Consider the following 23,309-nt stretch of genomic DNA (forward strand, 5'->3'; position numbering starts at 1 on the left):
CATTGGGTTAAGGAACCCAATGAGCCTTTTATTATTTTGATCATTTGTACAAAGAATGTCTGTTCCAACTAACTGATACAGACATGAATCACACTGTTATTGTGATGTTTCAGTGTCCCCTACTGCATTGCACCTGGACAGAGGTTTCACAATAATCCAGTTCTGTAGCAAATCACAATGTTGCATCTCCAAATACAAAAGAATCCCCATCCTCTCTCCTTGAGTTTCTCACTATCAAATTTTGTGATCTATTCTTCAAATCAATATTTATTGTAGGCCAATTATTTACTGAATTCATCTTAAACATTTCAGCATTTTAAAATATAACCTTTATAAAGAAACAGAAGGGCAGAGGATGTTACCATTTGGTAATTAAGAAAACAATAAACGTAAAAATATACATAATGAAAAACGGGACATAAATATTTCTAACCATGCAACTTAGCTCTGATATGTCCTGAAATGATCACCACTATTTTTATGTCAAATATTTATTTTTATTTATTTCTCAATATGTTATGCCATGTTTTAATTTCTGATTATGTGGAATCAGAAATAGAATGTATTATTCTTTAACTCCTAGGAAATAAAGTAACTTACTTTATGAAACATAACCCTGAATATTCTACATTTCCTTGAGGAATAAAATAGCATATAGGTAAAATTATTGTGTCTGTATGTAGATTAGAAATTAAGTCTGTTATAAATATAAAGTTGTGACAAGAACTTACCTTACTGTGAAAGGCAAACTAAGCTTGAGTATCTCCTCTGAACTAAGATGCATCATCATCCTTTCACCTCTGTAGGTCTGATTTATAGACACCATTGCTTGATTTTTCATGTACGGACATGAAAAAAAGTGAAATTAGTGTCTCAGTTGTTTTTTTCTTAATATAAACTATGTAAACATCCTGGAAAATATGCTGATACACTTAAACTTCACATCATTTCTTTAGTGGTAAATTAATTTGCTTTTAAAAGAAATGTTGGAAGGGAATTCAAATGGATTTAAGATAAGAGTAACTGCTGTGCAAGTTTCATGACATCATTGGGTCCATGACTCGATGCTGGAAAGTAGGATTCTAGATATCAACCTGTGAAGTGTAACATATAAATGTTCAGACATATATGCAAATAAACATAGAGATGCACACATTCATACATGAAGGCACACACACTACAAAAAATATATAATTTCAAAGGTGGTTTTGTTTTGTTTTATTTGCTTTGCTTTGCTTTCATTTACTAGTAATGACACATGCCTTTAGTTATACCATAAAATCTGAGAAAGGGCTGACAAGTAGGAGGCCAAAACTTCACATGTGAGAGCCTCAGAGCAGTTAGTACAAGATTAACATGAAAAACGTGAGAACTTTTCTCAAAATCCTAAGAGCTTGAAATATAGGTCAGGGCCTTCCTGGCACACAGTTGGTTATGTCATTGATCTTCATAACTGAATTTTTTCATTCAAATTTCAGGTACTTCTCTAATGAATGATTTTCAAATAAGCAAACTGTGATTAGTTTTTAGAATTCGTTTTGTGTTCAAATGTAAAGCTCCTAAACTCTAACCTTTATCTCTGACTTTCTAAACCAGAAAAAGCATAGGAACATTTGATATATCTGGCCTTATATGTTGTATATTTTCATTTTAAATGGCTTTCTTTTATATCATTATAGTGTTCCTGGGATTTACAGATTACCTCCTTGGAATATTAGCAGATACAAACTTAGAACCTTTGGGTCAGACTTTCACAGGTTCTTTCACACAATTTATCATTCCTCTTTCAGGTGAGATAAGGAGCTGTTGCTGAGCTGTGGCTAAGACTGAGTGTGGATTACAATAGTGTCAACATCCTTCTCCAATGTGAAGCCATACATGTTCCCTAAACACGTTCCTGAAAGATAGTTTCCATAATTCATGGAGTTTTCATTAGATAGCTACATTCTTTCATTTTTGAAGGATGTTTTTGAAGACTATTCTGGCATTTATGTAAATTGCTATCCCTCTTTCGTGGGAAATTTCTGTTTCTTTTCTGGATGCTTCTACGAACTATGTTTCTATTATCGCTGGGTTCAGTTTGGTCACCAGGGTTCAGATTTCTTTTTATTTATCATGCCTGAAATTTGTTTGGTTGAGGATTTTATTGTTCTCATTCTACAATTCCTTCATTGTTATGCCTGCAAACTTTTCTCTTCTTATTTTGAATATTCCTCCTTTTAGTCTTCTGTAGACTCATGGGTCTTACACCTGCATGGAGCCTGGGTATTGCTCATCACGGTTTCACGTGTATTAGCTGTTCTATAGAGTTATTAGTTTTCAATGTCTAAGAGTATAGATTCTAGTTTTTGGTATTTATGAAATTTGCAGAGATCATAACTTCTAGAAAACCATGATATCCTTACCTTTTCAATTTTTAGTTTTTCTGGGATGATTAAAATAAACAATTTAAAGAGAATAACAAGCGTAAGAAAAATGTATATTGTGAACATATTTCTGCAAGAGGTCTCATGTATTGATGCAGCTGAAATAACGAGATTTACCATGCTCTCTGTGACTGCTCCCACATCTCCCTTCTCCTTTCCCCACAGTAATAGTATTTACTCATTTACTTTTTTTCTTCCCTTACATTTGTTTATTCATTAGTTGTGTGGTCAAATGATACAGTATTCTAGTTAGTTGAGAGGACAATTTTCAGAAGTGACTTATTAGCTTCTGCCATGTGGGTCAAAGGGATTGATATCAGCTGTTCAAGCTCAGCTTGGCATACAACCACCCTTAGCCAAGGAACCATTATGCAATCCCCAAATTTAATATTTCCTAATACTATCTGAGAGCATTTCTATGACTTCAGAATTATTACCTGGACTATTTTAGTCGAAAGTGATTATGTGGGAATTAATTTTTTACATTATAGCCACAGTGCTATAATGCTACCCATTCTTCTATTTTTATGCACTACTCTTTACACTTGTATATGTGTTGTAAAATACCCTGCTTAGCCAACAAGCACAACCTCTGCTGATAGTATTATGTAGCTTCCTTATGTTGATGGCTATGTCTCTACATCATTTTATGCTCACTGTTTTGGCATACTGATTTCTCTTTAATTTATATTTCTGATGCACATCATGGAGCCCCTTTGGTTTTGGCTGTTTGGATGATAGCGATTTCTCTGCTATTATTTCATTGAGGACACAAAAACTTACCAAACATTCACATACTTACATTTATACTGTATATTTTTGTCTGGTGATTTGACTATACTATTATCGTGAGGCAGATTCTAATCTCTAGTGAAATAAAAGTCAAACAGCGTTTAAAAATTGACTACCTCTAATCTTTTTATTTATCACTAATTTTCATAGTAAGATACAAAGAAGCCTCTCTCATCCTAGTATTTACTCTGACTTACATAAAAATTTAATTATCAAATTAATTAAAATTATTTTAGTTCAGTAGTTTTTCTATGCTTGTAATACCTAGAAGTAATACATTAGACATGTGCTTTCTGAACTCTCATGCATACTATAGAGTAAATATATTTATTGTGCATGAGAACTCCACATAAGAGGCTACAAAAATACCTCAGCTGTTAAAGGCTTTTGACCCAACCAAAATATCAATGAAAATGAAATTAGTCACTGTATATTAGGGTTTTGTATTGAAATAGTCACACATTAGCTCTTTGTAATTCTCTACATCATATCAGGTCTAATTATAATGATAGTGAATCCATCCAATTACAAAATTAACCATTATATCAAATACCATATTAGAATTATTTAACATGTGTTTTGGTTTCATCTTCATATTCTATACCAAAGGAAGCATAGTTAGTGGTCTCCTATAATCAAATAGCCACATCGTCTGCGGTAACCTGGTATATTAGTATAATATCAAAATCGGTTTCCTTAGTTCATTTACTTTTGAGAGATCTTTTCTCAGCAGAAATGCTTAAATTAAATGTACATTAAATAAACTCAGTGAATAAAATATAAATCTTTATAAAAGAAATATAATATAGTAAAATAAGTTATCAAACACAAAAATAAATCACAAAATTCAAACTCAGATTACCCACAACTAACACCCAGCTCACTGAAAATAAAGACCCTGGACCCATTTTATAAGTAAGTACCCGTGAGCACATGCTTGACAACACTCTATGTTCTTTCTCTCCCTTTACATTCAGGGAACAGAGGTAATGGTTTCCCCTAAGTTCTCAGAATTATCCATGGTTCTGGTTAAGATGCAAAGAAAAATCTAGAATTCCTGTTTATGGAAGATGAGTTTTTTTTATTTTATTAGCATCCTTAATATATCATAATCGATGAAATTCCAGATGCCTAGTGAAGATTTTTATATAAATACATGATGAAGAAAATTCAATTTAAAATTATATTATGTTTATTAGAAGAATTTTTCCACTCAATTTCATAATCCATTTTATATAATACAGTCTCTGTCATTCTTCTAGACAGATTCCAGTCAGGATGTATCTTAATACACCACGCTTATTCACGTGTATTTTGTATCTATTTGAATCCACCTCCCCATGACAATCCCCTCAATATGTATATGTCATATACAGGAAATGTCTATCCTGATATTTCCATTTATTAGGATGATACTCTCAAGAAGATACAAGCTTCCTGTTTCTGGCTGCGCCCAGAGATGACAAAGTACCATAACTCTCTGTACCCAAATTCGGTGGGGGAGAAAGCTGGACTCCCAGAATCATGGACAATTCTGAGATCTTAGGGGAAACCATTACCTCTGCTCACATTTCTGTGCTTGGAGGAAGCTGCTTACAGCCCAATGTATACAGGAACATAGGAAGAGTAAGGGAGGGGATCATTCCAGTATCTACCTGTGTCCAGAGATGAAAGCCATTGGCCAGGAAAAGTAACACAACTGAGAACAGAGGCAAGACAACCCTTCGAAGAGGACAGGGCAGCAGATGAGGAAAGGGACAGATGGCTTATGGATGGAGGCCATACACAAACAGCCTTTATATTTTTCTGTGCCTTTAACAGCTCAATGGCAAGGCCACTTCCTAACCTCCAAGTGGCTGAACTATCCCCCACTGATATTCCCATGTTCTTATTTGCTAAAATCTATATCCCATCTCTCTTGCACTGGTCACCATTGGGCAGATCTTCTGGGTCAGCTTATTCTCATGGTCTTCTATGTCAGCTGCTTCTCTGTCCTGAAAGTCTGTCCTGGAGAATCTCCATGCCTTTTTCCTCTCTGGACTTTTGTCCAAGCATCCTGAAACTCCTGCTCTGTCTGTCCTGCCTAGACACTGGCTATCAATATCTCTATTTTCCAATCAGAACCAACTGAGGCAGGGTCCCTGATTCATTAGTTTAGCACAGTAGGAGAAGCATGAGAATAAAGTCAACTGCAATAACTATTTGTATGTGACTTTCTGGGAACAATATTTCCCAAACAAGAAAGAGATACCTGTTAAAGTACTAGAATCAAAGAAAATATCAAGTAGACACATAATAATAATAATAGTAATAATAATATTAATAATAATAAAAACAGTAAATATTAATAATAATAGAATTAATATAATAAAAGTGATGATAAAATAATAATAAATATAATTATAATAATTAAAATAATGAATAATAATAAAAATAAAGTCATCATCATCATGATTATCATCATCAAAGCCTAATGAACAGAGAAATAAAAATACAAAAATTGTGAAGGAAAAAGACTAAGTCACACGTAAAGCTGATCACATGAACTAACACCTGAATCTTCAATGGATATTCTAAAATATAAATGGGCTTGGATCACCTTTCAAAACGTTTTGAAAGAATACAGATACTACCCTAGAATTTATTATTGAGGAAATGTATCAATTACATCAACAGAAGAGGAGAAACTTTACATAGCATAATCACCAGGAAGCCATTTCTCTTCAGCGATCTTAATCTAAAAATGGGAAACCGCATTCTGAAAATAAGGGATATTCTCAAGAGGACAGAGTTGGTAAATAACCCTGTAGTAATTCTTCGGAAGAGGGAAAAAGTATGTGGCAACAACAAAATAAAAAAGACCGATGAATACTCCTCCGTAATAACGCTAACCATAGGGATTTAGCTCAGTGGTAAAGCGCAAGGCCCTGGGTTCGGTGCCCAGCTCCAAAAAAAAAAAAAAAAAATAACGCTAAGGATTAACTGTCCGACACGAATAATATACAGGCTATCAGTTTGTATAAGAAAACATGTTTATTTCTCCTGCATCTAAATAGTACATTTGTTTTAGATACAATTGCATACTCCTGTTTAGAATGCAATTCCCCATATTTCTTTTTTTCTTTTTTCTTTTTTTTCATAAGTATATTCATTGTTCATTAATTTTTTATAAAGATCTAGAAGATTTACTGTTTAATTGTAAGTATACAATTTTCATGTAAATGTATTTTTTTCTTTTTTTGTGGGGACATGTTCCCGTCCCCATCATCCGCCCATTACTGCCCTCCCCCCAACAGTCATATTCACTGGGGTTCAGTCTTAATAGGAACGAGGGCTTCCCCTTCCACTGGTGCTCTTACTAGGCTATTCATTGCTAACTATGAGGTCAGAGTCCAGGGTCAGTCCATGTATAGTCTTTAGGTAGTGACTTAGTCCCTGGAAGTTCTGGTTGCTTGGCATTGTTGTTCATAAGGGGTCTCGAGCCCCTTCAAGCTCTTCCAGTTCTTTCTCTGATTCCTTGAATGAGGGTCCTGTTCTCAGTTCAGTGGTTTGCTGCTGGCATTTGCCTCTGTATTTCCTGTATTCTGGCTGTGTCTCTCAGGAGAGATCTAAATCCGCTTCCTGTCAGTCTGAATTTCTCTGCTTCATCCATCTTGTCTAATTGGGTCACTGTATATGTATGGGCCACATGTGGGGCAGGCTCTCAATGGGTGTTCCTTCAGTCTCTGTTTTAATCTTTGCCTCCCAATTCCCTGCCAAGGGTATTCTTGTTCCCCTTTTAAAGAAGGAGTGAAGCATTCACAGTTTGATCATCCATCTTGAGTTTCATTTGTTTTAGGCATCTAGGGTAATTCAAGCATTTGGGCTAATAGCCACTTATCAATGAGAGCATAACATGTGTGTTTTTCTGTGGTTGTGTTACCTCACTCAGGATGATATTTTCCATTTCCCTCCATTTCCCTATGAAATACATAAAGTTATTGTTTTTGATAGCTGAGTAGTATTCCTTTGCATAGATTTACCACCTATCATAAGGCAATATTTTATATGCTAGAAAGTATACTTTTGGGAGAACATTATTTTGTATATTTAATTCATCCGTTTTCATTAATTTTATCTGAAAGAATATTATTTGTTAATATGTTTAAATTATAGGTAACTCTGTGTGTGTGTGTGTGTGTGTGTGTGTGTGTGTGTGTGTGTGTGTGTGTGTGTTTGATAATTCTTCTCTAATATGACCAGGAAAATGCTTTAGTGATAATGATAATTTATGGGCACTGAGTATTTTTGTATATACTTTATATATAAACTATATATCTCTCTACCTATATATATATATATTATATATATATATGAAAATATATTATGTATATTTTTGCAAAGCACTGTTTAGATATGTATACTAAATTAAGCCTTCTATTTGCAGTTTTAGCTTTTTCCAACACTAATTTTATCTTATTAGGTGTCTAGAAAGAAATACATGGAAGCATGAATCATCTCAACTTCAAATGTAGGTACACTGTTCTGTCTTCCTTTTAAACATGATTGTTCATCTTTGGTCCTATATATATATATATATATATATATATATATATATATATATATATATATATATATATATTTAAATTGCTCTATTTATATTAGAAATGTGTGCTACATTGTATATATGTATTCATTGATGACTTCCTTCTGTGAACAAATTTTAAGAATAAATGACTTCTGTACATTATTATAAAATCTAAGATCATTGAGATTTTCTGAAATCAAATACCATAATGCATAAATATAAGAATCATTTCCTCTCTGTGGCTATTAACAAAAAAATTTAATAAAAAAACTCCTATAAACAAATTTTGATATTATCCATGAAAGTTTCTTCAAGGAGTTGTCCAACTTTTAAAAAAGGGAAGTCACCAATTATGTCAATACATTTTTCATTCTATACTCCTTTAAATTGTAAAATACATTTTTATTTATATAAGTCATAACAACAAGGTAAATATTATATAGACAGCAAAAGAGACCTAAGGAAAATAGTACCAAACTCTAATATTTGGATCAATATCAGAAATGGCAAATGATAATTACTGTATTATTAATTTAATGAGACAAGATATCACTTTTATTTAATAATTTTTCCTGAATATTTTATGTATTTATATTTCAAATGTTATTTCCTTTCCTTTTTCTCCCATAACATCCCTGCCCGTCTCCTGTGAGGATGTTCCAATTCCCACCAATCAACTTCAACCTCAATTCTCTGGCACTACCCTACATCGGGGATACAAGCCTTCACAGGATTAAGGGGCTTTCCTTTCAATGATGTTTGAACAAGCAATCCTCTGCCATGTATGTGGCTGGAGTCATTGGTCCCTCAATCTGTACTCACTAGTGGGTGGGTTAATCCCTCGCATTTCTGGTGTGTCTGGTTGGTTGATATGGTTGTTCTTCCTGGGGTTTTGCAAACCCCTTCAGCTCATTAAGTACACTCTCTAACAACTTCATTGAACCCCCTTGTTCAATCCAATGTTTAGCTACAATCATCCTCACCAGTGTCAGCAGGGTTCTGTCAGAGTCTCTCAGGAGACATCCATATCTGACTCCTGTCAACAAGGACTTGGTGGCATCAGCAATAGTGACTGGTTTGTGTGACTGCATATGGGATAGATCCACACATGGGGTAGTCTCTGGTTGACCCTTTCTTCAGTCCCTGCTTATCTCTTTATCCTTGAATTTCCTCCCATGAATATTTTTTATTCCTTCTAAGAAGGAATGTAACATCTGCATTTTGGTCTTCTTCCTGCTGGCTTCAAAAGGCCTGTGAATTCTTTCTTATGTTTTCCATACTTTTGGGCTGATACAAACTTCCAATAAATATATACAATTTGTGGTCTTTTGTGACTGGGTTACCTTACACAAAATGATAATTTCTCGTCTATCCTAAGAATTTAATGAAAACATTGTTTTTGATAGGTTAGAAGAACACAGGTGTGTAAATGTACTATATTTCATTTATCCATTACTATGTTGAGGGACATCTGGTTTCTTTTCAGCTTCTGGCTATTATAAAAAAGAAAGGTTGCTCTCAACCTGTAGCATCATGTGTCCTTCTTATATGTTGGAGCATCTTTTGCATATATATCAAAGAAATGGGATTGTGGTATCCTCAGGTAGTACTATATCCAACTTTGTGAGAAAATTCCAGACTGATTTCCAGATGGTTATACCAGCTTGCAATCTGACCAACAATGGAGGAGAGTTCCTCTTTCTCCACCTAATTGCCAGAATCTGTTGTGAATTTCTTATCTTAGCCATTCTGAGAGGTCTGCTGTGTAACCTCAGAATTTGTTGATTTTCATGTACCTGATGGCTAAGGATGTTGATATTCCTCAGTAGAGAATTCTTTGTTTAGTGCTATTCACCATTTTTGAAAGGACTATTTGATTTTCTCGAGTCTAACTCCTTGAGTCTTTGTATAGATTGATTTTAGCCCTCTATCAGACAGAAGATTGGTAAAGGTCTTTTCTTAACCTATTGATTTTACCTTTTTTCCAAATTCCAGTGACCTATGACTTACAAAAGCTTTATGAAGTCCCATTTGTCAATTCTCGATCTTGTAGCAAAGACATTGGTGTTCTGTTCAGTAAATTTCCCCACATTTTCTTCTATTAGTTTTAGATCATATGTTTATTGTGGAGAGACTTGATCCACTTCGACTTGAGCTTTGAACAGGATGATAAGAATTGATTGATTTCCATTCTTCTACATGCTACCCTCGATTCGAATGAGAACCGTTGGTGGAAGATGTTATCGTTCCATTGGATGGATTTGGTTCATTATCAAATACCAAGTGGCCATCTGTGTGTGCCTTCATTTCTGGGCCTTCAATTATATTCCATTGATCTACCTGACTGTCTCTGTAGTAGTCCCATTCAGTTTTTATTATTCTTTTGTGTAATACAGCTTGAAGTCATCGTTAATGATTGCCGCAGAAGTTCTCATATTGTTGATGAACGTTTTCTCTATCATGGGGTTCTTGTTATTCCAACTGAATTTTCAAATTGCTCTTTCTAACTCTGTGAAGAATTGAGTTGGAATTTTGATGGTGATTGCCTTGAATCTTTTGATTGATTTTGGCAAGATGGCCATTTTTACAATATTAACCCTGCACATGCATGAGCATGGGAAATTATTCCATTTTCTGAGACCTTCTTCAATATTTTTTAAGAAACTTGAAGTTCCTGTAATACAGAACTTTCACTTGCTTGTTTACAGTCAAGCTGAAAATTTTTTTATTATTTGTGACTATTTTGAAGGCTGTCATTTCCTTAATTTCTCCTCAAACTATTTCTCCTTGAAGTAGAATGCTACTGATTTGTTTGAGTTAAGTTTACATCCGGCCACTTTGCTGAAGTTGTTTATCACATGAAGGAGTACCCTGGTGGAATTTTTGGGGTCACTAAAATATTCAATCACATCATCTAAAATCGTGATATTTTAACTTTTTGCTTTCTAAATTTTTTCCATTTTCCCTCGTGTTTTTGTCTAATTTTTGTGGATAAGACTTCCATTACTATATTGATGGGGTAAGTAGATATTAGTCAACCTTTTCTAGTTCGTGATTTTTGTGGTATTGCTTCAAGATTTTCTCCAGTAACTTTGATATTGGCAACTTTTTTTTTGTAAAATTGCTTTTACTATGTTTTGGTATGGGCATAGAATTCCTAATATTTTCCAAGACATCTAACATGAAGCAATATTGATTTTTTTTAATTTTTTATCACCCTCTAAAAAGATGATCATTTGTTACCCCCCTCGGGAGTTTATTTACATTATTGATTCTTCTATATGCTGACATCCAGTTGAATCATAATTTCTTGAAAATCTGTCTTTTTTCCATTTCATGGTTTTAGCACCTTTGTCAAAGTAAAAGAAACCATAGGTGTGTGCATTCATTTCTCGATCTTCAGGCTAGGATATCTGGTGAAATTTTCAGTTACCATGGATGGACAAACCAAGACAATCCATGACAAAACCAAATGTACACAATATCTTTCCACAAATCCAACCATACAAATGATAGTAGATGGACACTTCCAACACAAGGAGGGAAACTACACCTTAGCAAAAAGTAGGGAATTAATCTTTCAATAAACCCAAAAGATGATAGCCACTCAGTTGTAATTGCATTTCTAACAAGAAAAATAACAGGAAGCATCAGACCATTTCCTTTAATATCTCTTATCATCAATGGACACAATCCCTCAAATAAAAAGACATAAACTAAGAGACTGAATACATAAAGAGGATCCAATATTTTGCTGCACACAGGAAATACACCTTAGAGAAAAAGACAGAGTATCTCAGGGTAAAAGGATGGAGAATAATTCTAAGAAATGTTCCCAAGAAACGAGCTGGAGTAGCCTTTCTAATATTGAACCACATTGACTTTCAACACAAAGTTATCAAAAATGATAAGGAATTGAACCATACTTATCAAAGAATAAATAATACTAAAATGAACTTTCAATTTTGAACAACTATGTTTCAAATGTAAGGACACCTAAATTCATAAAAGAAACATATCTAAATTATCATGGGAGGCAGATGGAGGAAGGACCGTGTGTGGGAGAGGGGAGTTAAATGGAAAAACAGGAGAGCAGGATCAGATGTGGGAAGAGACAGGAGAGAAGCACAGAGGACCAGGAGAATGAGTATAGAAAGAAGGAACATTTGAGGATGGGGGTAACCTCTAGAATGTCCTAGATACTAGGGATGCAACAGGTTCCCTGGACCCAACAGTGATGACATTAGCCAACATCAACACCAACCGTGAAATTGAACCTGCAGACACCACCTGCAGTATACAGACATGACCATGGTGTAAGGATGGGACCACTCACCGATCTCTTATTAAATCAGAGTTATCTGTGTCTAGTTGAAATGCAGGGGTAAATATGGAGCAGAGGCTGTAAGAAAGGATATCCAGAGATCTGCAGACATCAAAATGGAAACTGTTGCTGATGCTGAGATGTGCTTGCAAACAGGAGTCTGGTATGGCTGTCCTCTGAGATGCTCTAACAGCACCTGACTGATACAGATGCAGATATTCACAACCAACCATTGAAATGAGCCTACTGATCCCTACAGGGGAAGGGATGATCGAGCTGAAGGAGACTATAATTAACAACAATATCCATTAAGTAGACCCCTCAGGGTTCCCATGGACATAAACACCAACCATAGATTATACATGGTCTAGTACCCTACATATATAGAAGAGGACGGCCTCATCTCACCTCAGTGGAAGGGGAAGCACTTCGTCCTTTGGATGCTTGATGTCCCAGAGAATAATGATTCTAGAGGGGTGAAGTAAGAATGAATGGGTCTTGCTGAGTCACCCTCTTAGAGACAAAAAGGAGGAATATGTGGAGGTGGGGTTTATAGAAAGGGGGTAATATTTGAAATATAAACAAATAGAATGGTTAATACTACTACTAATAAAGGAGTGGTATCTTCCAAACACTACTTTACTGCACAGGTTAGCTTGGAACATTTAATGTTGCCTAGATGCATATTTCTTCCTACAGTACCTGATACCTTGTTTCTGTGAGGAGTGTAGCCTTAGATCTTCCTCTTCTTTCAAAGAAGGCATAACACTTAACTCCTTTCTCCAAGCAAAGGTGATTGTAGATATGTCTGTAAACGGCAGGAGGCATTTGTACAATCTAATTGGGGGTCATCAAAAGAATTATTCACAAGCAAAGCTTGTAACACAAACACTTTGTGTTCAATCAACTTACCAGTATTGAAAGCATCCCAGGACCTCTGGCCAGGCAACTGCATACGATGTCAAGAGACATTTAGAATTTCAATATATGTGAGTAGAGAAAATACTTTCCATTGTTTATCATACTCAATATTTCAAAAATATCATCACGGAATGAATATTAAAAGCTTTAGGACAAGAAAAAATAGTGAGTGAGGCATCAAGGCTGAAGCGTCACCTGAAACACACATGGAATTCTAATATCAATCCCATGCATTATATGCTCTATTAAAATCACATGTTTATTCCCAAACACAGTCCACCAGTGATTTTCTAGGCCCTGCAGTCTGTGAGTAGCAAGTTCTGGATCAGCCTTTCCAATTCGGTTATGAGGTTCCACCACACATCACTGCACTAATGCTGGTGTAAGAGGCGCTTGACAACATAGTCTCCAAAGTACCCTTTGCCCTTTCCATTCATGTTGCTACTTCAGGAGTCACTTGTCATGACCCCTGACAGTGTGCACAATACAGGTAGCACTCCGGACTCAAAGGAAGAGAGTCGACATGGTTCCTCCTCTTTCAGAAATCTTGGATGATCGCCCGCTACTACAAGCAGAACTGACAAGTGAGGCAGCTCCTGGCTGGGCGTTGCAGACCTCACGACTGCCACGTGAAGGCCTCCCGACTGCCCCGTGCAGACCTCGAGACTGTCCCATTCAGACCTCGCAACTGCCCAGTGAAGAATTTGAGACTGCCCCATGCAGGCCTCGCTACTGCCTCGTGCAAACTCGAGGACAGCCCCTCTCGAGCTTTGGTTGTTTCCTGAGATCAATGGTCACTCGAAATTTCCCTGCTTTGCCTTCCGGACTTGTCCACAGTTCTCGGGAGAGAGAGAAACACTCAAAGGATACAGCTCGACTGATGCTCACCATGACTCATCACTGCCGAGTCTTTTCACTGCCCCTTCACGTGGTATTGTTTAGAGAGGACAGAGAGCCTCATCCCGGAATTTACCCTCTGACAATTCACCAACGATTTCCCAGCCTCCGTGGCCTGGGAACCCCTTCAGTGTCCCCCGAGATGATTATAACACCGGAGTGCAACAGGGGAATCAGTTGAAGGATTCCCAGCCTCCACGACATGGAAGCCCAGTCAGTGTCCCCCAAGCGGATCATAACACCGGACTCAAAGGGGAAAGAACTTGAAAGTTTCCCAGCTTCTCCCACTTGAGAACGCCTTCAGGGTCCCCCAACTGGATTATAACATCCTACCCCAACGGGTGAAGCACTTGAACAGCAGAGACCCGAGCGACTTTCCACCTCCGGGACTATTTAGTCGGACTCGGCACAAGTTCAGATGCTCAAAACCCTATGAAGACCAGAGATTCAAACAACCTGATGATCGTGTTTTAGAAATGCTTCAGAAACTCAAAGATCATACAAAGGCTTCAGTCAATAAGAGGGCCCTAAACCCCTAAAATGAACTGAAAGAGAAGAAGAAAGGGAAAGTTCCACTTCCTCTGAGGGTTCCTGAGGGTATGAGTAATCCACTGACCAAGGATAGTAGATCACTGGGTAAGCCACTTGCATAATATATATGTCGTATATATGTAGTATGTATATAGTATGTATGTGTGTAATATGTGTGTATATATGTAGCATGTATGTATGTATGTATGTATGTATGTATGTATGTACACCCATGTGCAGTGACCCACGGAGTTCAGAAGAGGGCATCAGACTCCCTAGAGTTGGGCACCATCTGATATAGTTGCTGGGAACTGAACCCGGGTCCTCTGAGAGGAATGCAAACCATCTTAACTGACATTATTTCAGTTTCCCATCATTTGTGAAACATCTCACCATCCATTGTGTCTTGTATTATGCAGTGTTCGTTCCTTAGTGCAATGGTGTCCCTTCACTCAGACTGGGTTTTGACGGTCTGTTGAACACGTAAGTCCGTCATGGCAGAAGGATATCGTGGGGGGAATGCTCTGATGCAAAGAGGGACATTGCACTAACTGCTCAGTCACTGTCTCTGCTGGCCTGCACTCTGCAGCATGTGCCTCCTGGGAAGCCAACAGCTTTCCGTGTTGCCTGAGCTGACAGCCCTTGCAGCCTCCTCTAGGTCCTCCTCTGTACATCCCCAGGGGATCATCCTGAGGGATCCCTGAAGGGAAATCCTTGATAAAAATTCTCCAGTGCTTACTAGAACCTCAGGCTAAAGCCCAAACTCCTGGTTGGGAAATAAAACCAGCTCCCAGTCCACCACAGCCTGACATCGGGTCCCATCAATCCTGCCTGCCATTCAGCCCACTGACGATTCTATTCTGATAGGGTCGATGATCATATTGGATTAGGGGCCCAGCATACTCCAGGGTGGCCTTCATCATAACCACTTACATCTGCAATGACTCTACTTCCAATGGATATCACAGCCTGAGCAGCCCGGAGTTAGGATGAAAAGAGAGGCTGGTGCATAAGCCAGACACTCACCCTGTCTGGGATACTGACTTACTTTACTAAATGATTAAAAATGTATAAAAAATTAGAGAAGTTCGCACCCGAAGAATGGATTAGCACTTTCATGTCTATGATTCCTTCACCTGCTCTCTATAAGCACCTACTACCTCCAGGGACTCAGATAAGCCAGAATTCATTCCCTGTTTCCACTCTAGATAAGGTACAGGTAATCTGTCGAAAACTGCTAAGCTGAGACTTTAGGAAACCTGTTGGAGACATCAGTTCAGAAAGCCAGATGCCATGGCCAAGGCCTTCGAGATGGGGCTTCACAGAGATGGCAGATTTGGAAAGACGACAAGGTTGAAGACATGATGCCTTTCTTGCTAAGGAATTGGAGACCTGCCCTTCAGAGAAGATGGCTTCAAAGAATGGAGTCTCCAAGCACCTCTCCTTGGAACAAGTGCTTGTTCCTATGGGGGGTGGTGGGGGACGGCTGCATTTCAACCTCAGGCACTGGAGAGTGATGGGTCCAGAACTTCACGCGTCGGCTCAGTGTGCGATGACTTAGGTGGAGAACCACTAGCTTCCTCACTTCAACTAGCCCAAGGAAGGATGCTCTGCTCTGTCTCGCTGCCTTGGAAAGACACCTTCATCCCTGTTGTTCATGCCCAAGGCTTCCTGTGGTCCTCACCTGTTTGCTTCTGAGTCAGTGGAGGTGTGTTGACATACCTCACTGTGTGCAAGCTTTCCTTAAGAGCTCTAACCACCCAACCCATCCTGCACACTCCATCTCTGTTGTTCTATTTAGCTTGATTTTTTTCTTCAACAAAACATGAGCAGGAAGTGGATGTCTCAAGTGGCTGATGCTTGCAGTCTTCTATAGTTGAGGTCCAGGTGAATGAAATGAATTGTGGGCAGTGCCTCACACAGACAGATCTTTATGCCTATTTTCTTGGCTTTCGATGATGTTTAAAATGTCGTGTTTGGGGGAAGGATATTACAACATGTTAGCAACAACGATCCATCATGTGTCTCCGTTAAGGTTTGTTTTATTCAAAGTGACAAACGCTCCTCCCATGACTCCATATTGAAGGAGGTGAAGAGGTGAGCTAGGTCCATAAAACAATGGCCTTAGGACCCAGGGCTGGTGGTTGTCTTCCCCAAGTTGTCCTTCAAATATATCTTGCCACCAACCGGTTATAGCTGCGGTTCACAACCTGCGTGTGGGTCACGCTCCCTTTGACAAACTTCAGTATCCAAAATGATTCCCGACTACCATTCATAACAGAAGGAAAATCACAACTATGAAGAAGCAACAAGAGTAATTGGGTCATCAAGGGTCGTAACAACATAGGAACTGTGTTAAAGGGGGCAGCATTAGGAAGGTAGATCACTTAATTATAGTCCAAGAAAGAGCGTCTAGCTAGGGCCAAACAAACAAAATACAGGATCTCCAGCATGCCAGGAACATGGGATAAAATGCAAGCTGGAGAGATAGTTTTGTGGGAAGCAGTGCCTGCTGTGAAATTGCCAGCACCTGCATGACAGACCATAACCCATGATTGGAGGGATAATGACAGGACACATGGAGGGTCCCACGCCTCCAGCCACATATATAGCAGAGGATGGCATTGTCTGCATCAATAGGAAGAGAATACCTTGTTCATGCGAAGGGTCAGTTCCCCAGTGTGGGGGATGCCAGGGTGTTGAGCTGGGAGTGGGTGGGAGGAAGAGCATCCTCATAGAAGCAGGGGGAGAGGGAAATGGGAACGGGGAGAACCAGGAAAGGGGATAACATGTGTGGGATGCCTATGATAGCCAGGAACAGTGAGTTTTGAGTTCAGTAAGAGACTTTGTCTCAAAAACTAAAGAAGAGGAAGATGAATGAAGAGATGTGCAGGGTCTCCCTCTGTTCTGCTCATGCACATACACAGAAATATGTGTAGACACACACACACACACACACACACACACACACAGAGCTGCATTAGGAAAAACACTCAAAGAAGTTGAATTTAGGATTTAGGTTGTCTTTTGGGTGTCTGATCACACCTTTCCTTCCATAACTTTCACGTGGATAACTATATCGAAGGCATGCATGTCAGATACATTTCCCATTAACATGAGACCATTTTTCTCCCAAACCTATATGTTTTGATTCGTGTTAGAAGTCATAGACCCAAGACACAGCTACACCTGGAAGTAAGAGTGTCCCACGCGCGACTTTCCGCCGGCAAGGAGCACGCGGACATTTAGAAATACTTACTGTGATCAACTTTATTAATCTTAGAAGAGGAAAATCCCCACTGCGCCAACATGGCGCGCTTATAAAACCCTAGTGTGGCGCATCCACACCTGATTGGTTGTTTACACATGATCTCATAAGGCACGCCCCAGAGTGGGCAAAGACCTGGCACGAAGGCACTCTTGCACATGCACACAGTTAACTTCCTGAAAGGGGGGCCGGCTAGCGCGGCAAAGGCTGGCGCCATCTTGTAATGGCGGAGACTATCCTGGCCTTCCACGTGTTGCGCGGTGGAAGCCAGCACCATCTAGTGGTGGTGAATGTTATTGCGGCCCTCTACAGAGGAGCTAGATATTTGAGCTAAGAATTTGCATTCCAGGGCCAAGGTCTATGATGTCACGGAATGCAGAAGGTGGTCCATAGAACTGAGATGTTCTCGGTGCCTCGGTGACTCCCAACGAGGGCTGCTGAGAATAAGTATGCAAAAATAGACTCTAGGATAGCTGCATGTGACACTCTCCTTGATTGTATTTATGAATGACATGAAGTTTTCTTTCTCACAAAGAGAATAGATCATCAAGCGTCTATGCTGTCCATGGCCACACCAGGTCCGTGTGAGGGTCCACACCCTCTCCAGGCTCTGTGGATGGAGCCAAGAGAACCCTACAGGGCTCAGTGATGCACTGACTCTAACTCACATGGCCCTGACATGAAGAGGGTGCATATTGATTCTTCTTGTTGTTGCTATGACAAAATACAAAGCGAAAACTTAATGAAGACAGGAGTGCTTGTCGACAGGAGTCTGATATGGGTGTCTCCTGAGAGGCTCCGCCAGAGCCTGACTGATACAGATGAGGATGCTTACAGCTAATCATACCACTGAGCACCCGGACCCCAATGGAGGAGGAGTTAAAGAATGGACTGGAGGAGCTGAAGGGGGTTGCAACCCCATAGAGAGAGCAACAATATCAACCAACAAGACCCCCCCAGATCTCCCAGAGACTAAACCACCAACCGAAGAGTATACATGGAGGGTCCCACAGCTCCAGCCACATATATAGGAGAGGATGCCATTGTCTGCATCAATAGGAGGAGAAGCCCTTGGCCCTCTGAAGCCTCATTTCCCCAAAATGGGGGATGCCAGGGTGTTGAGATTGGAGTGGGTGGGAAGAAAAGCATCATCACTGAAGCAGGAGGAGAGGATGGGAGAGAGGGGATCCAGGAAAGGGGATAACATTTGAAATTTAAATACATAAAATTCCAATAAAAAAAGAGACAGGAAGTGTTTATTTTGACCCATTGTTTGAGCTGGTACCATCCATCATGATGGGGAAAGCATAACAACTGGAGTGTGATGGTCACATTGCAGACCTGGAGGGTGTTCAGCTTGCTTTCTTTCTTTCTTTCTCTCTTTCTTTCTTTCTTTCTTTCTTTCTTTCTTTCTCTCTTTCTTTCTTTCTTTTTTTCTCTCTTTCTTTCTTTCTTTCTTTCCTTCCTTCTTTCTTTCTTTCTTTGCTTGTTTGTTTCTTTCTTTGTTTCTTTCTTTCTTTGTTTCCTTGTTTTAAATTCCATATATGGGTGTTTTCCCTTCCTTTTATGTATCTGTATAAAAGATACATATACAGAAGCCAAAAGAAACTTAGGGAAGAAAAGCAGGAATAGCTGTCAATAAGACATGGGAGGCCACAGGGCTCAAGTCGGTTTCCCTCACGACCACATGTGTATTCATCAAGACAAGAGACAGGAGCAGGGCACAGAACTGAACAAGAGTAATCAGTGCTTGTGAGCCACCATGTTGGTGCCAGGGTCTGAACTCAGGTCCTCTGCAAGAGCAGTAACGGTTCCCAACTACCAAGACACCTGTCCAGTCACACACAACCATTGTTTATACAGCCCCCAAACACAGCACCACTTGATGTGTGTAAAGACGCATACTAGACGTGTGGTGTGATTTATTTGTGTGAATGTTCAGTCAGTGTGATACAAATGCTCTTGTATTCATAAATTTTGGCAAAGCCGTTTTCACTTGGAGGTTCTCTTCATTCTCAGCTTTGGTGTTTACATACATCATCAAGAGAGGAACCGCCCTGTCGCCTACCGCCGCCTCCCCCCCCATTTGCAGCTATGCCTGCCTTTCTTCAGTAAGTTAAACACCACATCACACTCTACTCTTTCATTTTGTTCAGTGTAGTAGACTCTCCAAAACCATAAAATGGAATCCCAGATGCAGACGGAAGAAGTTTTGCTGTTTGTTACTTTGTTTGCTTTGAGTTGCTTTTTCCCACTTCCACTGGTTTGAACTTGTGTCCCATTCAGAGGCAGGTACTTAATTCAGACAGCATTTTGAGAAGGGCTGTGGGTGGAGTGTGATAAAAGGAAAATTACTGGAGAGAACTCACTGGGATTTTGACGATTAATACAAATTGTTTACTGACTTGATTTTTCAGTCACACAGAATCCTGGACGGCACTGACTCGAAATAAAACTTCACATCTGACAATTTGCTCGAAGGAAAAAAAAAGGCTTAAAGACAAAATTGATCCAACAAAATAAGCTGTAAGTTGTAATGATTGACCCTCTTTAAAGAGAAACATTATTTTTTTTTAAAAAAAGACGATTTTGATTTTTTTGTTTAACAATTTCATATACTTATATAATGAGTTTTAGTCATTTCCTTTCTGTATTTCCCTTCCCAATTCCCCTCACTCATGGCCTCCCTCATTCTCCCATCCCATCCTTCAGTTCTCCCTTGCTTCCTCCCTCATCCTCCTCTGTCATCCCCTCGGTCACCCCCTTCTCTCACGCCATTCCCTCTCCAATTGGCACCGATATTCTGAATAAGTCCCCCCTCCTTTATCATGTCTCCTTTCTGCGTGTAATCCCTGAGTTTAATTAATTACATGAGTACAGAGGAATTTGACAGAACAACTTATCTATGGGTACAGGAATGAAGAAGGGAGTGAAGCAGAAATTTCTGGTTTCTTTGGAGACTCAACTGTGTCATGGATGTTGTTCTGGATACTGTCTTAGGGGAGGATGATTTGCTGAGAACAAACATATGGTGTTTATGGTAGCTGCCTGGGAAAAGGGCGTGTGATGTTTAGAAAGGGTACGAGTATAACCTTTGACAACAGTGGTCAACCCCACGGTATTGGCTTGCCTTGACACTCTTCGCTGATGCTCAATGGACTTTGATGTCTCTGGTCTTCATGGACCATGCTGTGGCATTGGTTCACCTTTTATTCCTCACTGACCACTGTTTGTCATGACTTTGTAGAGAGAAAAGCCCCAGAGAACTTCTTGTGGTGACATTGCGGTGGCTTCTTGCTGCGTCCTCAAACCCAGGCCAATTGGAAGAGCTCAGCAATTTCTTCTGGGTTGAACTGTCCTTGGTGTTTCGTGAATGGTGTTTGCAAGTAGATCGACCTACCTCTGCTGATTCATGTCAACTGAACTGATATCCTGATGATGAAGATTGAAATCGCCCCAGAGAACTATTTCTAAGCAGGTCCATATCGTCCTTTGTTCGCCCTATTGTCCTTTCCTTTCTACTACCTCTGGTGGGTGGTGGGCTAGAGGAAGGTTAAAAGGTGTAAAAACTCTTCCTAAAGTAGGTCTTGAAAGATCTAAGCCTGCAGGATAGAACCCCTCCTCCAATAAATGTTGATTGCCAAGGGAGGGGAGGGTCTTCATGGCCTCTCCCATTTCTAATGAAGTGTTGAAGGGCCCAGTCTTGTGCCCGTGACCATAGCCGCCATCAGTTTAAGAGTTCAATGACTAGGTCCAATCTAAAAGATATCCTTTTGCTCTCCACTTCCCCATCTTCTGTTTCTTATATTTCTTCCATCCACTCTTTCATGATGTTCTCTGAGGTGTAGAGGAGAAGACTTAGCTGTCCTATTTCCACCGGAACAGTCCAACACCACTGATACCCAGCACTTTGTCCATCTGTATGTCTCTGCCCACGGTAGTCAGAGGCTTCTTCTCTGATGAGAGCTGAGTGCAACCCTGATCTATAGATACAAATATGGTTGTTTAGAAGGAAGTTTGCCAATGTATTTAGCATTATGTTCTTTCATGGGGCCTATATCACCCTAACCATAGGTTCTTGACCAGTTACAGAACCTGGTGTGTATTCTCTCGTGTGGAATATGCCTTGTATCCAATTGGAAAGCCAATAGTTACTCCCATGACTGCGATGCCACAAACACATTAGGGCCACATCTTGCCTTACATTTTAGCTTGAATGGTTCACCCCCGAGTAAGGTTGTAGATGATTTTCTCCCCTGGAAGCCTACTTAGCACTTTCTTGAACCATATAGGCTACCACTATAGAGGATGCTTCCACCTCAACTTGATATTGACCTTTCTGTGACCTGTGACCAAAAGGATTCAGTGTCCTCAGCAATAGGGTCTTACGATTAAGTTCTGGAGGGCTACGAAGATCATTGGCAACAACCTGTAAAGTTGTGAGGGCTTTTGGGATCTCGCTGGTCAGCAACTTTCAGGAAGACATCCCACATCTGGCACTGTGATTTTTGCTTAATTTTGGTTTTCTGTTGCTCTGATGAAAACACTCACCATAGCCAGCTTGGGAAGGGAAATCTTTATTTCATCTTATCTGTTCCAACCCATCATCAAGGAAAACCAAGACAGGATTGTGAAACAGGAACTACAGAGACTGCCCACTGGCTTGCTTCTAAGCTCACATTCAACTACCTTTACAAAGTACAGACCCACCAACATAGGGCGGTACTGCCCACAGTAGACCAGGCTCTCCAACATCAGTGAACAGTCAAGGAAATGACACCTGGACATAGTCAAGGCCAATCTGATGGAGGAAGCTACTCGAGGGAGGTTCTTTCCTCCAAGACTAGTCATCACACGAAATCAATGAAAATAAAAAAAAGAAAAGAAATCAATAGCTTCAGGGGGAGCATGGCTTGTCCATGGAGGGTGCCTCCATATGAATGCAACAGGTGATCTTGTAGATATATTCTGTAACATGTTTTATAACCCCTCTCACCAAACCCCGTTCTAACCTAATCACCTAAGGGGAGATGGAGTGGAAAGTAAGTTTTAAAAAAATAATTGGAGCAGAAAGAAATGCTTCTTGGAAATAAAGCAAAAAAGGAAGCATTTCTGCATCCTAGATGCTTTCCTTGCATCATCTGTGCAAAGATAATGAAAACCGTTACGTTCCAGGTACCATAATTTCCAAAGTTACAAATCATATAAATAATACTGCTTATCATTCATAAAACACTTTGGCACTAATCGTTTTGATGTGCTTTTCTACCTCACTCCTAGTGTAGATCTGATGAACTGGAATTGTTCGCCTGCTAATTTATACATGAGGGAAGTGAGGTTTAATATCGAGCCAATTTCCCAATACTCTAAGCTAATAAATGGCAGAGTAAGACAGCCGCACTTTCTCTAGCTTCATGGCATTTCCTCGTGAGAAATGCAAGTCAGGGTACCTTGGCAGGGAATTCCAAGGATCAGTACATAGCAGCTGAAAGTTGTCTTGGATGCAAGACTGGGAGTGAGACTCAAGTCAGCCGAGCCCCAGCTCAGGATTCCTGAAACAGAACACCAGAATATGTCAGAGAA

This window comes from Rattus norvegicus, chromosome 3 (assembly GCF_036323735.1).
Source record: "Rattus norvegicus strain BN/NHsdMcwi chromosome 3, GRCr8, whole genome shotgun sequence".
In the NCBI taxonomy this organism is placed as follows: domain Eukaryota; kingdom Metazoa; phylum Chordata; class Mammalia; order Rodentia; family Muridae; genus Rattus; species Rattus norvegicus.